General features: G+C 41.6%; 1 protein-coding gene across 7 annotated transcripts in view; it reads right to left on the bottom strand.

The window, feature by feature from the left end:
* Positions 1–15515, bottom strand: part of LOC149234940 (histone-lysine N-methyltransferase ASHH3-like) — a 343338-nt gene that overhangs the window by 159459 nt on the left and 168364 nt on the right. The window lies entirely within an intron of this gene.

The following is a 15515-nucleotide window of genomic DNA, read 5'->3' on the forward strand; positions in this document are numbered from 1 at the left end:
TGATGCTAGGCCTCCCCGCCCAACATCCTCTGCACTGTTGCATCCTATACTGTTGCCCATGGCCCTGCCATTGCCACTGCTGCATCCATACGGTAGCTCCCTCTGAATCCGTGTTGTTGCTAGTCCTTTCTCCCAACACTGCATCTGCACTGCAACCCCCTCTCATCATGTTGCATCATGCTATTGTTAATCGCTATTGCACTGAAACTCAGTTACTGAGAAATAAGTAACTGATCCACCCAACTCCTGACATACCTGTCAGGCTAGAAACACTCTCGATGTTGAAGCTCTCCCTGTTGCTATCAAGTGCTCCCTCTACTGCCTCTGCGTTGTTGCAACAACTCCTTGCCTCTCGCACCGCTGCAAACCTCTCTGTGCCATCCTGCATTGTTGCAACCCTCTCTATGTCTCTCGCACTGTTGCAGCCTGCTAGCTCTGTGTTTCCCGGGACTCTTGCACTGTAGCACTCTTTATCGCTTCATCCGCATCCGTTTCTACCGACATACGCTAGTCCTACTACCCTCTCTTCGGGGCTGCTCCCGTAGCAAGGTATAATCCAAGAGGTTGGGTACCTCAGGGACCCTTCCCCTCATCACCTGTAGTCTTCCTGACTACAGCTCGATGTCTCCCCACCTCTTCTCTAGAAGTACATGAGCACTCATTGCACAATCATCATCCTCCTCAACTTCTTTCTCCGCCTTTGTTGGCGCTGCCTTAGAGTCAGATGCCTCTACCTTGTTCTTCTTCCTCGGACACTGGTTCGCATAATGACCGAGTTCCCCACAATGGAAGCACTTGACCTTGGAGAGGTCTTTCTTCTTCCTCTTCTCCTGCTTTCCTGCAGATGCCAGAGCTGCATCCTCTTCCTTTTCCTTCTTGATCCAGACTCCTTTGCTACTACTTCCCGTCTAGGTCAGTCATCTCATCTCTTCTTGATGAAGAGCTGCCCTCAATTCTTCCCAATCTGGAAGATTTGCCCTACCCAGTATGCTCTGGACAAATGTCTCCCACTCCTCGGAGACTGCGTTTAGTGCGGTTCTTACCATCAACTCCTGATCCGGTGTGGCCCCTATGGAAGCCAGTTGGTCCCAGATCTCCTTCAACCAATCGAGGAAGAGATCTATCTGCTCTCCCTCTACATCTTGTATGACCAAAGTTGATTCTCAAGTAACATCTTCCTCTGCACGGAAGTATGTTGGTACAATTTCTTTAAGGCATCCCACATTTCCTTTTTTGTCTCCTTCTCGGCAATATGTTGGACCACATGATCCTTGACCCCATTAAGCACGATGCATTTCTCCTTGGCCATTGCCTCCTCGTACTTTCCATTATCAACCGGGTCAACTAGGATCGCCACTGTTCTCAAGGCAAAGGCCTTGATGTGATGTCTATCTAGAATGGATAGGATCCTGGCCTTCCAAACCACAAAGTTGGACACCCCATCCCACCTGTCCTGATCTCTCAGCGCATTCATGGCCGTCTCTCTACTCTTCTCGTCGACTCCTCCGAGTCTCTCTACTTCCCTCTGGAAGTTATCTCTTCGACTCCTACTGAGTCTCTCTACTTCCCGCCTGGAAGTTCTCTGCTAGACTCCCTCTGAGTCTTGATTTCCCTCCTGGAAATCCTTCTGCAACTCGTCAAGTCGCACCTCTCCGATCTTATGTGCACCTACAACACTGATTTGGATTCCTTGGCTAGAAATCCGCCTCGGTAGTGACTCCCTCTTCCTTGGTTTTGCCCCGTTAGGTACTGTTCTGCCCACAGAACCCCACCAACTTCACTCCTTGCAAACTACCCACAGCTTCCTAAGGCCCAGCAACTGAAGGACTGGGTCTCTAGGCTTTGCGCAATCCCGGCACTGGCTCAGATACCCATTGATATTTTATTTTTACCAAGTTTAGACTTAGGAACTCCATTAAAAATATTGATTATTTTAATATCCCCTAAACCGGGAAGAATCTGCCCAAACCATTTATGGGTCTTGGAGATCTCATGTGCTTTAGCCTCTCCACCAATTTTCATGGCTAGAGCACATCTGATGCTACCCAAAATCAACACTAACCAGAAAGTCAATGTTGGTCAAAGCAGCACCATAAATGTCCTCCAAGCAACTCGGTCAACAACAGTCCAATTCGGTCGTCCAAGAGAGTCAAAGTTAGCCCAAAACAATTCAGTCAAGCCCAGTCAAACACTGTTGTAATTTATGTTTTTGCAGTCAAATATGAAGTCAACCCTGGTCAAAGTGTCCCAATCACCTCAATTTTTGTGCCAATAAATGCGGCCTCCAAAGATCGAAATTTTGCCCTCAAAATTGAAGTCAACGGAAGTCAAATGAGCCTTGCTCAACGCTGGTCTGTTTTCCTGAAATTTGACATGTTCTGCCCCAGAAGAATTTGGCCTCTTGCCACACATGCAAAGAAGAGAGAGGTTGTCCCCCAAGCTGTACGAACCAATCAAGAGAGATAATTGATGTCCAAATGAAGAGAGAGGTCACTCCTATTTATACAAATCGATGAGGGTGTGGAGACACATCTCTTGGGCTTTATTTGACTAAGGCCGACCTTGACAATTGTGCATGAGAGAGAATAAATTCAAAATTAAATTCTGCTTGTCAGAATGAGATGATCTTTATATCAAAATTGGACCTCTCGAAAAGAGGAATCCAATGCAACAATCGTCTCCATCATTAGAGTTGTCCTAATGTGGAATTTGGCCCTAGTTGCCAATTTTAACAAATCAAAAGTGAGGGATATTAGGACTCCTCCCATTGGTGAAAATCCGAGAAGAGAAGGGGACATAGGCTATGGTAACAATGGGCCTTTGCCCCAAATTGTTGTTGTGCCCTCTAGCTCTAGCTTATATACTACACCTTCTAGTTTGTGCAACAACATATCCTAAAAGTTAAAAAGTCAACTTGTTCTTAGATTGCAAAGCTCAATGAAAGGATGACATCCCACATGGAATTTTTCCATTTGGTTAAGACATTCTCAATATATCACTGGTCAAATCTCATCAACAGGTACTTTAGGGGTTCCAAGAGGCAAAATGGGCAGAGCATTAAGATGATTTGGACATCATCACATCCAAACTACTCTACATACCAGGAGGAACAAAACCCATGTCTAAGTTTTTGGACATCTTCAAGAGAGTTAGAGATCCACGTTTTCTTATGAACATAATAATGATAATAATAAATAATGATAAGTTAATTAGCTAATGAAAAGTCAAAGGGCATATACCCCTTCACCTTGTGACTAGTCAATGTTATAAGTAGACCATCACAAAGGCTCATAGCAAAATCATCAATTCATTTTTATTCATATATATATATGTGTGTCTATGTGTGTCTATGTGTGTTTGTGTGGGTGTGGTTATATCCAATTAAAAGTCCTAAGTCATAAGAGATTCCATTACATTGGTGTTAGAGCCAAATTTAGGGGCTACCATTATTTTTTTTTATCTTGAAATTACAAAAACTAAAACAATATTCAATGAATTAAAAAGGAAATCAAGGAATCAAAAAAGGAATTGCTATGAAAAATCAAAGTACTTCAAAAATGGCCAAAGGATCTTAGGGTGTCAAATTTCCAACCTCTAATAGAAATTCCCGTCAAAGAAAGGGAGAGAGTGCAAAGAAAAGACTAGATTAAGCATGGAAAATGATGCGGTGAAGACAAACACGCTAAACAAGGTTGTTCATGCGAAAGTAGTGCTCTTAACCAATTACACTCGGACTTTTCATATTGAGGTTATGTCAACCAACACTGACACAAGTTTCATAGTTGATAAAAAAATGTGGGCTCATTCTCACCAACTGATGTGTGGTCAAGCTTGGACCTATTGTTTCTGAGGCTAGGTTCCTAAATCGCAAGGAGATTCCAATTTACACTCATTACCGTGATATGCTCATGATTTTGGATTTTTCCGTTTTGATATAGTGGTGCTTCAATTCATGAAATGGGAAGAAATCCCTCTTGCACCAAAACTCGCATTTGTTGAAAGCAACAAAAGTCGAATTCCTTGACGAGCACTTGAGATAGCACTTGTTCAGAAAGGATTTGATGAGGCACGTTGGTTAGGGGTTCAAAGCGAAAAGATCTGTGTTCATAAAGGATTTGATGAGGCAAAGAGTTTTCTTATATGTCGATTGACGAGAATAAAATTAGCTTAAGACCTCACGAAGGAAGCAATTGCCTTAGTATAAAACTAGTTGCCTACTTTCAATTCGCCGTGCACCTTTGTACTCCTCTAGTCATCCTTATACACCTTTAAACACTTCTTATCAACCAAAACCCTAGATCAATGAAGACTTGGAGCACTATTTCTACTTCCAGGAGACACCAACAAACATCGCCAAGCCAAACCTCATATTAATAGACAGACCAGTAACCCAATGATATCTTCAAGACCATGGCAATGACTTCTCCCTTCCAAGCAACAGCATGACACTCAATTCAGCTCCTCTTTTGGTTCTACTTTCAAATAGACTGTTAGTTTTTGTAGCATCAGAGGTGTTCTAGTCTCGAAACTTTGTGGAGAGACTAAAACACAGGAGTTCTCCATAACCTAGAAATTGTTTCTGGAAATTCCACCTAGAAGTGTCTAAATTAGATTATTAACCTATTTTTAATTATTTACTAAGTATAAACTTAGGAAAAGGGGTTAATTAATCAAAATTAATTGAGATAATGTGTGAATCATCTAGAAACTCACACGGATCAATCCAAAAATTATCTCAGCCATCGATTATGTTTTAATCTTGGTCGTTGGAGTCTCAACCGGAGATTATAAGAAGAGGTCGTATGGGTAGATGGAGAACACACTAGTGCAGATACTGAGCGATCTGGGCAATTCGATTTTCCAGTACAGGTGATTCAGCAGGAGAAATTGAGTAGTAGGTAGCAGAGGGGCAACATAGTAGATTTTTAAAGGAGATTTCCAATCTCAGTAGAGTCAGCTAAGAGAGAGACGAGTTTTCTTGAAGGAACTGCGCAAGGCCTGTGCAGAGGATATTTGGGTAGAGTTCCATTCAGCCAGAGGAGGCAATTCAGTTGTTGAAGGCCAAGATATACTCCAGAAGGCCAAGCAAGTCACTTTCCAAGGAAGAGATACGCAAGAGTTGTAGGATTCGGTGAGTTTTGAAGCCAGAGCAGATAGTGCTTGTGCAAGCATTGCACAGAGGCTTACGCATTGGCAAGACATACAGCCCAATTGGCCAAATCTCAGAGCAGGGTCAGTTGTGGTGTTGAGGTATTTACCTCACATACTTTGCCATTATTTCTCTCAAGAAAAATCGCTAGTTTGGCGACATATTATTGTACTTCGAAATTTGTTGTTGCATAATAATAAAAACCCTCACTATTGTACCAGTTTTCCCACATTGGGTTTTTCCAGGGACATTTGTCCAAAAGTAAATATGTTAATTTTATGTGTGTGCTAGCATATCTCTCACTTTTGAACATTTTATTTTCGGCAGAATTTTCATGGTGAAAATTGCAGTAGTTATTTTATTCATTGTTTGTCATTGCAAATAAATTGCATAATGAAATTTATAGTTAGAAGAATAATTTCCACTTGTTGCAATAGCTGAAAATTTCACATGGTGTCAGAGCTAATCCGAACAGACAGGAAACTCAGAAGAAAAATGAAGAAATCGTCCAAATTTAGAGGGAGTCATGCAGTTCGACTTTATGATTTTCACAAAAGACTAGCCAGGCAGTTCGAACTGCTAGGCAGAGTGTTAAATTTTTCTAGTGCAGCTGGCAGAGAAAATTCGCAGAGCCCAGTAGCAGTTCTAGCAGGCAGTTATTTTGGTGGCGCATATCAGTATTTTCGCTGAGCAATTTTTCTTGTCTCGGCACAAATGGTTTTGTAGCAGTTTGCTAGTCAGTGTCGGGTGGAAGAGGAATAGCAAACAGATTTGTCTTCAGTGAATTCACCTGTATGACCATGGATCGATTTGATATTCAATGGGCCTCAGAATTGTCTTCCAGATTGGAGGACGAATTTGCTTGCTTATCAGGCTTGGCTTCACAAGGTGTCTGGTATACAGACAGTGCAGTGTCAGCTCACATGACAGGGGTTAGAGAATATTCCTCTAGCTACAAAGAGGAGCAGATGGATTTCCATATTACGATGGGAAACAAAAGGAAGTGTACTCTAGTGGGAAGTGGTACCATCGATTTTCAGAGGGAGTCAAGAGCTAATACCAGCACTACAGATGTACAATACGTGCCAGGATTGGGGATGAACCTAATTTTAGTATCCCAGCTACAGGATAAGGGATATATGTCCACTTCATAGGGAAAAAGGTGTTTGTCAAAAACCCGAGCTAGAAGAAGGTAACACAAATTAGAGTTTAGAGCAACAGGTTGTATAGGTTGTAGCTCGAATCTTCAATGGCACTGGTAAGCAGTGACAGTAGCAGTGGCAAGGAATTGAATGAGCTATCGCATAGGAGAATGGGATATTTACATCATGGAGCACTCAAGATGCTCAAGGAGACAGTAACAGAGGTTCCGGAACTTGGCACCGAACACGATGATGTGTGCAGAGGGTGCGTGCTTGGGAAATATGCTAAGACAGGATTCCCAAGAAGTGGCAGTAGAGCAGATGGCATGTTAAGACTTATACACTCAGATATTTGTGGCCCGATATCCACTAAAGCTCTCAGTGGGGCCGAATATTTCGTCACCTTTATTGATGACCATTCCAGGAAAACCTGGATCTACTTTGTAAGATTAAGGTACAGGGAAGAAGATTAAGGTACTTCGCTCAGATAATGGTGGAGAGTATATTGATACAGACTTCACATATTTTTGTGTGAAGGAAGCCATCAGAAGAGAGTGGACAGCTCCATACAATCCACCACATAATGGGGTAGCGAAGTGGAAAAATAGAACTATAGTTGGGGCTGCAAAACCAATGTTATATGACCAACATCTGCCCAGGTTTCTATGGGCAGTGGCATGTAACACAATAGTGTATATTCAAAATGGGACTCCTCATAGAGCATTAGGGAAGAAAACGCCAGAAGGAGTCTTCGCAGGGAAGAAGCCAGAAGTTAGTCACTTTATGATCTTTAGCAACATTGCTTATTGCCATTTGCTAGATGAGAAGCACACCAAGTTAGATCAGACTGCAAAGAAGGGTTTTCTTGTTAGATATAGTGAAACCTCAAAGGCATGCATGATCTACATTCCTAGCAATATGAAGATTGTAGTGAGACGGGATGTTAAGTTCATGGAGCACCGAGCCTTCAAGAGATCTCGTGAGATGCCTACAGGTGATCAGAATCAACTAGTTGAAGCTCCATTGGTCCAACAGAAGGTGCAACTACAAGGGTAGCAAGTAGGACCGCTAGTGGGACAGTCAGAGGCATCCAGTACAATAACTAGTACTAGCATTTCCACAGGTGTAGGGGACCCAATGAGATCACAGCAGATGGAGCAACAAAGGCAAGATGAGGAGTTGGTTGAGCCTCTTACCACTAGTGGTTGAACCAGCAAAGAAGTTCGTCAGACATTAAGAGATGCAGAGAAGTTCATAGGAGCTCCTAGGATAAACAATAGAGAGCGCAGACAACTTCACAGGTATCAAGCATTGATGGCTCAGGTTTCAAAACCTTCCAGCTTTAAGGAGGTCGCACAGCATCAAGTGTAGGTAGATGCCATGGTAGAGGAATACAACTCTATCATGACAAATGATGTTTGGGAGGTAGTGCCAAGGCCTAAGGACAGGTCAGTTGTAGGTTCTCGTTGGATCTACAAGATCAAGTATGTTGCAGACGGCAGAGTGGAGGAGTACAAGGCTAGATTCGTGGCAAAGGGGTATGCGCAGAAAGAAAGAATAGATTATGAGGATACCTTCACCCTAGTTTCCAGATACACTTGTACCCTGTCAATTATATCCCTAGCAACTCAAATGGGCTGGCAGATTTACTAGATGGACATCAAGACAATATTCTTGAATGGGGTGATAGAGGAAGAGGTGTACATAGAACAGCCAACGGGCTTCGAGACTCATGAGAGGCGCACTCATGTGTGCAGACTAAAGAAATATCTATACGAGCTCAAGCAAGCTCTGAGGGCATGGTATGGTCAAATTGACAGCTACTTGCAACAGATGGAATTCGTTAAGAGTAACACATATCCCAAACTTTACTATTTCATGGTAGAAGATGAGGCACTCATCCTAGTATTGTATGTGGATGATCTCGTCCTAACAAGGTCATCAAGGCTCATAAAGGACTGCAAGAGGAACCTGGCAGCAGAGTTTGATATGAAGGATTTGGGGTTGATGCGCTATTTCAAACGTTTTAAAACGTCGACTCCGGTTCGGAAATGGCAGAGGGTCGGCTCCGACTCTCACTCCGACTTGGTATCGACTTAGCTGGTTTGATTTCAATGACTCGGTCGTTGTAAAAAATACATTAAATATTTATTTTTTTATAAGAAAGTAATTTTAAAGATTTTCATTCATGTTTCCAACCACAAATCTTTAGAATATAGAGAGAAGACAACATATGATCAAAATAGGCTCATGAAAATATCCATTATATCAAAATTGCACCCAGTGCACTGTCCAGTACAAAGTTCATACTTAACCACCAATGCCAGGATCCTTTTCTACCTCAGCCTAAGGACAATCACTAGACTACAACAACAATAATACCAATTCTCTACAACCAATCATAGCTTCCCAAATGATAAGCCAATGAATTGATCAACAGATGTCTTCAAATTTGTGCCTTTGCTACAAGACGGCCTTTCTCATGCTTCTACCTAGACTGTTGGAGATGATTTCAAGAAACTTGTCCCTAACGAAGTCTCAAAACCCTTGATTTAATTTTGGTCAAGCTCCAGAACAATCAGAGGTAAATATGTATCTATTAGTCCATTGCCAGAATGTTTGCCTTTTTAAAAGCATTGTATGTCTCAATGCATTGTTTCATTTTTCTAATTCATGCCAATAGGATAACCATACTTCGACCTTGTAATTTTCAAAACTTTCTCACAGCGATCGATTACTTTAGGGCTATAAATATGCAATAAACAACAACCCAATCATTGATATGTAGGAGGCGGAACAACTTTTGACAAATGTGCTTCAGGATCTTTTTCAAAGAGCCGAGTCGGTCGGGTTGTTACTAAGCCGGCCAAGTTGTTACCGAGTCAGACGAGTTGTTACCGAGTCAGCCGAGTCGATGACTGGCTCGGCCGGCTTGGTAACAACCCGGCCAACCGTTCCGCTTTAGCCACCGAGCCGACCCAGCCAAGCATTGGCTCAGTCTGGCTCGGCCAAGTCAGAGTCGGCTCAGTCGTTTCTTAAAACACTGACTATTTCCTAGGATTGGAAGCGTGACAGAAGGATGGACAGATCTTCCTTGGGCAAGGAAGATATGCTACAAATATTCTGAAGAGATTCAAAATGCAGGATTGTAGAGCCATGTATATGCCCATGATCACCAACTGAAAGAAAATAGATGCATCAAATGACAAGGAAGTTGACGCCACCTTGTATAGATAGCTTATCGGTTCTCTCATGTATCTGGTAAACACTAGGCCTGAAATTTGCTTCGTGGTCAATACCCTTATTCAGTTTATGGTGGAACCAAAGAGGGTACATTGGACAACAGCGAGGCACATTTTGAGGTATGTGTGCGGCACAATCAAGTATGGGTTGAGATATACCAAAGGGGATGATGTCAAACTATACGGGCTCACAGATGCAGATTGGGCAGGCAGTTCAGTGGACAGGAAAAGTACCTCTAAGTATTGCTTCAGTGTTAGATCAGGGATGGTTTCCTAGTGCAGCAAGAAGCAAAAGTTAGTAGCACTGAGCTCTACAAAAGCAGAGTATATGGTAGCAAGCACAGCTATGTGTGAAGCTATAAGCTGTTGGTAAGCTTGTTCAGGCAGAGGATGGAGGCGACCAGTGTCTACTGTGATAATCAGAGTTGCATCAAGCTCTCTGAGAATCCGGCATTTCATGACAAGTCAAAACACAAAGCTATTTTCTGCCATTTCATCAAAAGATTGTGTGCAACACAGAGCGGTCCAGCTACAGTATGTTCCCACCGATGAGCAAGTTGTAGACATACTCACGAAAGCTCTAGGGAGAGCTAAGTTCATCTAATTCAGAGAACATATGGGTATGGTGGAGAACCCGTTTCAATAGCATGGACAAAGTATTTTGGATGCTTCTCAGTTGTAGTAGTTGTGCTAGCAGCAGCAACAGATGAGAGGGAGTTGCAATGCAGATGCAGAGTTGGCAGTAGGATAGCAATGTCAGCAGTAGCATAGATGTAGCATCGAGTTGTGCAATGGTTGGTGGGCAGTGGCAAGCAGTCACAGTGGCCAAACATCAGCAACGTGACAGAGGGTGATACAGAGACAGGGTGTTGTAGCAGCAGTGCATCACTTGAACACCTTCCTCGCTAAAATGGAGTGTTAGTTTTTGTAGCAACGAGAGGTGTTCTAGTCTCAAAACATTGTGGAGAGGCTAAAACACAGGAGTTATCCATAACCCAGAAATCGTTTTTGTAAATTCCACGTAGAAGTATCTCAATTAGATTATAATTTATAATCCTATTTTTTATTATTTCAATATTAAGTCTAAACTTGGGAAAAATGGTTAATTAATCAGAATTAATTGAGATAAGGTGTGAATCACCTAGAAACTCACACGGATCGATCCAGAAATTATCTCAGTCATCGATTATGTTTTAATCTTGGTCGTTGGAGTACCAACTGGAGATTATAAGGAGAGGTCGATGGATAGATGGAGAACACACCAATGCAGATACTCATTAATCTGGGTAGTTCTATTTTCCAGTGCATGTGATTCAACAGGAGAAATCGAGCTAGTAGATCGAGTAACAAGTGGCAGAGGGGCAGCATAGTAGATTTTTGGAGGAGATTTCCAATTCCGAAAGAGTCAGCTGAGAGAGAGAAATAAGTTTTCCTCAAGGAACTACACAAGGCCTGTGCAGAGGATTTTTGGGGAGAAGTTGATTAGGCCAAAGGAGCAGTTGGTTCAATTGTTGAAGGCTAGGATATACTCCAGGAGGCCAAGCGAGTCACTTTCTGAGGCAGAGATAGGCAAGAGCTGTAGGATTCAGTGAGTTTCGAAGGCAGAGAAGATAGTGCTTGTGCAAGCATTGCAGAGGCTCGCGCAAGGGCAAGACATACAACCCAGTTGGCCAAATCGCGGAGCAGGGTCAATTGTTGTGTTGAGGTATTTACCTCACAGATATTTTGCCATTATTTCTCTCGGGAAGAATCGCCAGTTTGGCGACATATTATTGTACTTAGAAATTTTGTTGCTGCATAATAATAAAAACCCTCATTGTTGCACTAGTTTTCCCACGTAGGTTTTTCTGGGGACATTTGTCCAAAAATAACTGTGTTAATTTTATGTGTGTGCGCTAGCATATTTCTCAGTTTCCAACATTTTATTTTCCGCAGATTTTCATTGTGAAAATTGCAGTAGTGATTTTATTCGTTGTTTGTCATTGCAAATAAACTACATAATGAAATTTACAGTTAGAAGAATCATTTCCAGTTGTTGCAATAGTTGAAAATTTCACATAGACACATATTTTGATCTTTCTCCGTTTGGATTTGGATATTAGGAGAGATAAATTATCTCTCCATCTTCGAAGTTGACTTTCCAAGATCTAGGTAAGAGTCCTGTTTTACTTTCTAAATATTGCTTTTATATAGGGGCTATTTTAGTACTCACATTTTGTATGAACAATTGTACCTAATAGTCCCATTGACATACTTCAGTGGTCATTTGTCAAAGATTTAATAAAATTATCTTATCTTATCATAACCATGGTCCTTTTATCTTATCACCTTGCTTTGTACTTCTGAACTTGTATCATTTGCACTTGCTTCCTCAATCCTTTCCACTTATTTGATCCCTTTTTGGTAGTCTTAAAATATTCTCTTGCTCTTTTCCTCCTATTTCTTTGATTTCTTACCTTATCTTCTTCTGCTCATCCCTTTTTAATATCCATATTTGTCAAATTTTATCCTTCATCCTCTAATTTTCCCCAATTCCCACAAGTTGCCATTACATCCCCACACTTTAGAGTTTAAACATCAAAATATGTTCATAATCTTTTTGTTTTGTTCATATGCTTCTAGATTCACTATCTTGTACTCTTATGTTTTGTCTTGCCTATCCTTGCTTAGTGGGTTAGGAGAATTTTCTATTCGGTTGTTTTGCACCTTTTGTGCATATTCTCATGAGATGGTCATATTCATGGTAATATCTACTCCTGCACCAACTCATACTTTTATATATAAATTAAAGGACTATTTCACTAGTAATAGCCTATTCTGGTCTACATGCAAAACATCATACTTGAGTGTACCTTTCTCTTGTTACATCTGCAAATCTTATGTACGCTCTATTAAAATATTCCTACTTTCCTCAAACCCTACTTGCAGGCACGTTATGTTAGTTTTTGATGGATATGGTAGCATCGGACAGGTGTTCTGCTCTCAGATGATGCTAAGAGGCTAAGGAACACTAGATCTCCAAAACCCAGAAAATGTTTCGCAAGATAAGCTTGGGAAACACCTTAATTAAATTAATTTTCCATAATTAAATTATTTTGTATGTCTAACTTAGGAAAAGTGGTCAATTAAAGTTAATTAAATAAGGATGTTGAGATTGCTCTAGAGGTTTCTATTAATGAAGTCTAATTGATCTTAGCCATCGATGGAGATTAAATCACGGTCATTGAGGTTCCAACAAGATATTATAAGAGCAGGTCGAAGGGCTTAGGGAGAGCATCAGTGTTATCATTATGAGCAAGGCAGATCGAGCTACTCAATTTGCAATTTTCAGTGAGAGCGTAGATCAAGCTACTCAATTCGCAATTTTCAGTGAGAGCACAGTTCGAGCCAAGTAAAGAGCATCGAAGAGAGGGAGCAGCAGAGATTTGGGAGCAGACATATGGAGGAGAGATTCCCAGTATTTTTCTAGTGCCAGAGTGGCAGGAAAATGAAGGTCGAATTTATCTACAAAGGAGGTCATACAAGCAACGTGAATAGCCAAAAAACCCAGTGCGAGTTGCCGAAAGAGCCACAAATCAGTAGCTAAAGGTCAGATCTATTTCCAGAAGGCAGAGTGAGTGATTTCCAATGATAGAGGGCAGCAAGAAGTTACAGCTAGTTACCAGGCAGTGTGAGTGGATCGAGAGTCACCAATGTGCATTTTGGGCAGAGGTGCAAGTAGCCAGCAGGGACTATGAGTACCTGGATAAAGGCCGAGTTGTTTTGCATAGGAGATCTGAGATCTCAAGTATATGTTGCTAGTTGTGATCTATATTTGCCAGAGGATTTTTTGTTAGACATCTAGTTGTAATAATTTCACAAATTGTTGCATAATAAAATATACCCTCATCTGTTGCACTGGTTTTCCCTTTGGGGTTTTTCTGAGGATGTTTAGTCCAAAAATATTGGTGTCAATTTTTATTGTGTGTGTGCATCTAATTTTCAGCTCCTGATTTATAATTCCACAATGTTATTTATTGTGAAGAATGCATTAGTGATTTAATCGTTATTTGTTGAAACAAATAAATTACTAATAGTTAGAAGATTAAACTCCAATTGTTGCATTCATGGAAATTTCATATGGTATCAGAGCATTGTTGATCAGAGTAGAGGCTCAAAAGCGAGGGGAGCGAAATTGTGCAGTTTCAGAGGTAGATATGAGCAAAATATTTCTGGATCTACACAAGTCGTCCAAGCATTGCAAATTGTTGGGGCAAGAAAATCAATTTCTAGTTCAGGGTGAAGGAAAAGCTCGATTTGTCCCAGAAGCAGTAGCAGCAGGCAGTGAATTTGCAGGGAAGAGGTTTTGGTTAGAAAATCAATGATTTCACAGAGTAGATCTGGGCTTAGAGATTTGTAGCAAGGGTTTGCAGTTGCAGATTTGCGTAGAGTGGGAAGAGAAAGCACACAGAGAAGGAATTTCCGGTTTATTTCTCAAAGGGTTACCAATTTTCTACTTGCAGGAAAGGAGGTTGTAATTTATAGCAGTAAAAGGTTGTAGCAAACTTGTCAGTCCAACCAGTACAAGTTTCAGGGTTGACAATGTGTGTGTCGAATTCCATAGAAAGACTTCTGAGAGGTAGAGCGAGTTACCTAGTAGAAGCAGCAGGTAGTGCAAATTCCAGGAAGGACACCGGAAGACAAGAGAATAAGCAGACCTGTGCATTGCAGCGAGAGTGCTTGTAGTAGAAATAAGGCCAAGTTGTCAAAAGGAGAAGGAGATTTCCAGCATAAAATTCTGCAGTTGAATTGAGTTTCACAGAGATGGTTGCAGCAGGACTCAAAGATCAAGACAGACTTAATAGAGCCTCAAACTTTAGTGTTTGGAAGGCCAAGATGCAATTCATATTGGAAGAGTATGGTTTAAAGGAGTTCGTGACAACATTAATTGTTGAACCAACAGATCCTATCCAATTTCATGAGTACAAGAAGAATACGAACAAAGCGAAGAGGACGGTCCTAGACAAGGTTCAAGATCATATCGTCCCGCATATTGCAGAGAAGAATGGGATTCTGGATCATATTGTCCCGCATATTACAGAGAAGAATACGGCAAAGGACAAGAGGGATGTCATTGTGAAGTTGTACTAGGATTCATCTAAGAATCGGAAAATGATTCTCAAGGAGAAACTGAGGACAACCAAGATGCAAAAGGGCGAGAGTGTTACGCCCTACCTCACCAGAATTCAGGAAGTCAGATGAACTTGCAGTTGTAGGTGAGAAACCAGCAAATAGTGAGTTGGTGCAACATCTCTAAATGGGTCTAGCAAGGAATGGTGAACTTTTGTCTAGGGAATCACTAGACGAGATAAGCTACCAGACTGAGAACGCATGTGGAGTGGCTTCACTTAGGAGGAGCTCAGGCTCAATATCACAGATGGTTCTACTAGCAGCAGTAGCGATGGACCGAAAGTGGAGAAGGAAGAAGAGAATGTAGCCCTTGCAGGTAAGGGAAAGGCCAAGAAGTGTCCAAGTCAAGGACAAGACGTAAAGGTAGAGAAGAAGAAGGACATGTCGAATATCAAGTGCTTCAAATGTGGTGATTTTGGTCACTATGTCACCCAATGTCCAAAGAGGAAGAAGGACAAGAAGGGGCAGCAGACAGCAACTTCGGCAGAGATCGATGATTTGACCTTTAAATTAGATGAATACGCATTGATAGCAACGATACGTCTAGATGGAGGGGGTGCATGACGCTTCAGAGAACCGCATCGGTAGGCGAACCATAGGTGAGCAACAGGAAGTCTTCATCAGATTCATTTGTTTTTCACATGGATCAGTACCTTTGCTATAGGGGCCCACAATAGTAGAGCTTCAGAAGGATTGAAGTGTCAGCAAGGCACAGTCAAATCTTGAGGGACAGTTCAGAGCTAGTTGCAGTCAGATACGTGAGAGGCAGTTGCAGAGCCAGTTGGGCGCAACCACAGACTCAGTAGACAGTGC

The sequence above is a fragment of the Pinus tabuliformis genome, chromosome 8 (genome assembly GCF_031772625.1).
Source record: "Pinus tabuliformis cultivar Carrire ecotype Pingquan chromosome 8, CPIR1, whole genome shotgun sequence".
Lineage (NCBI taxonomy): Eukaryota > Viridiplantae > Streptophyta > Pinopsida > Pinales > Pinaceae > Pinus > Pinus tabuliformis.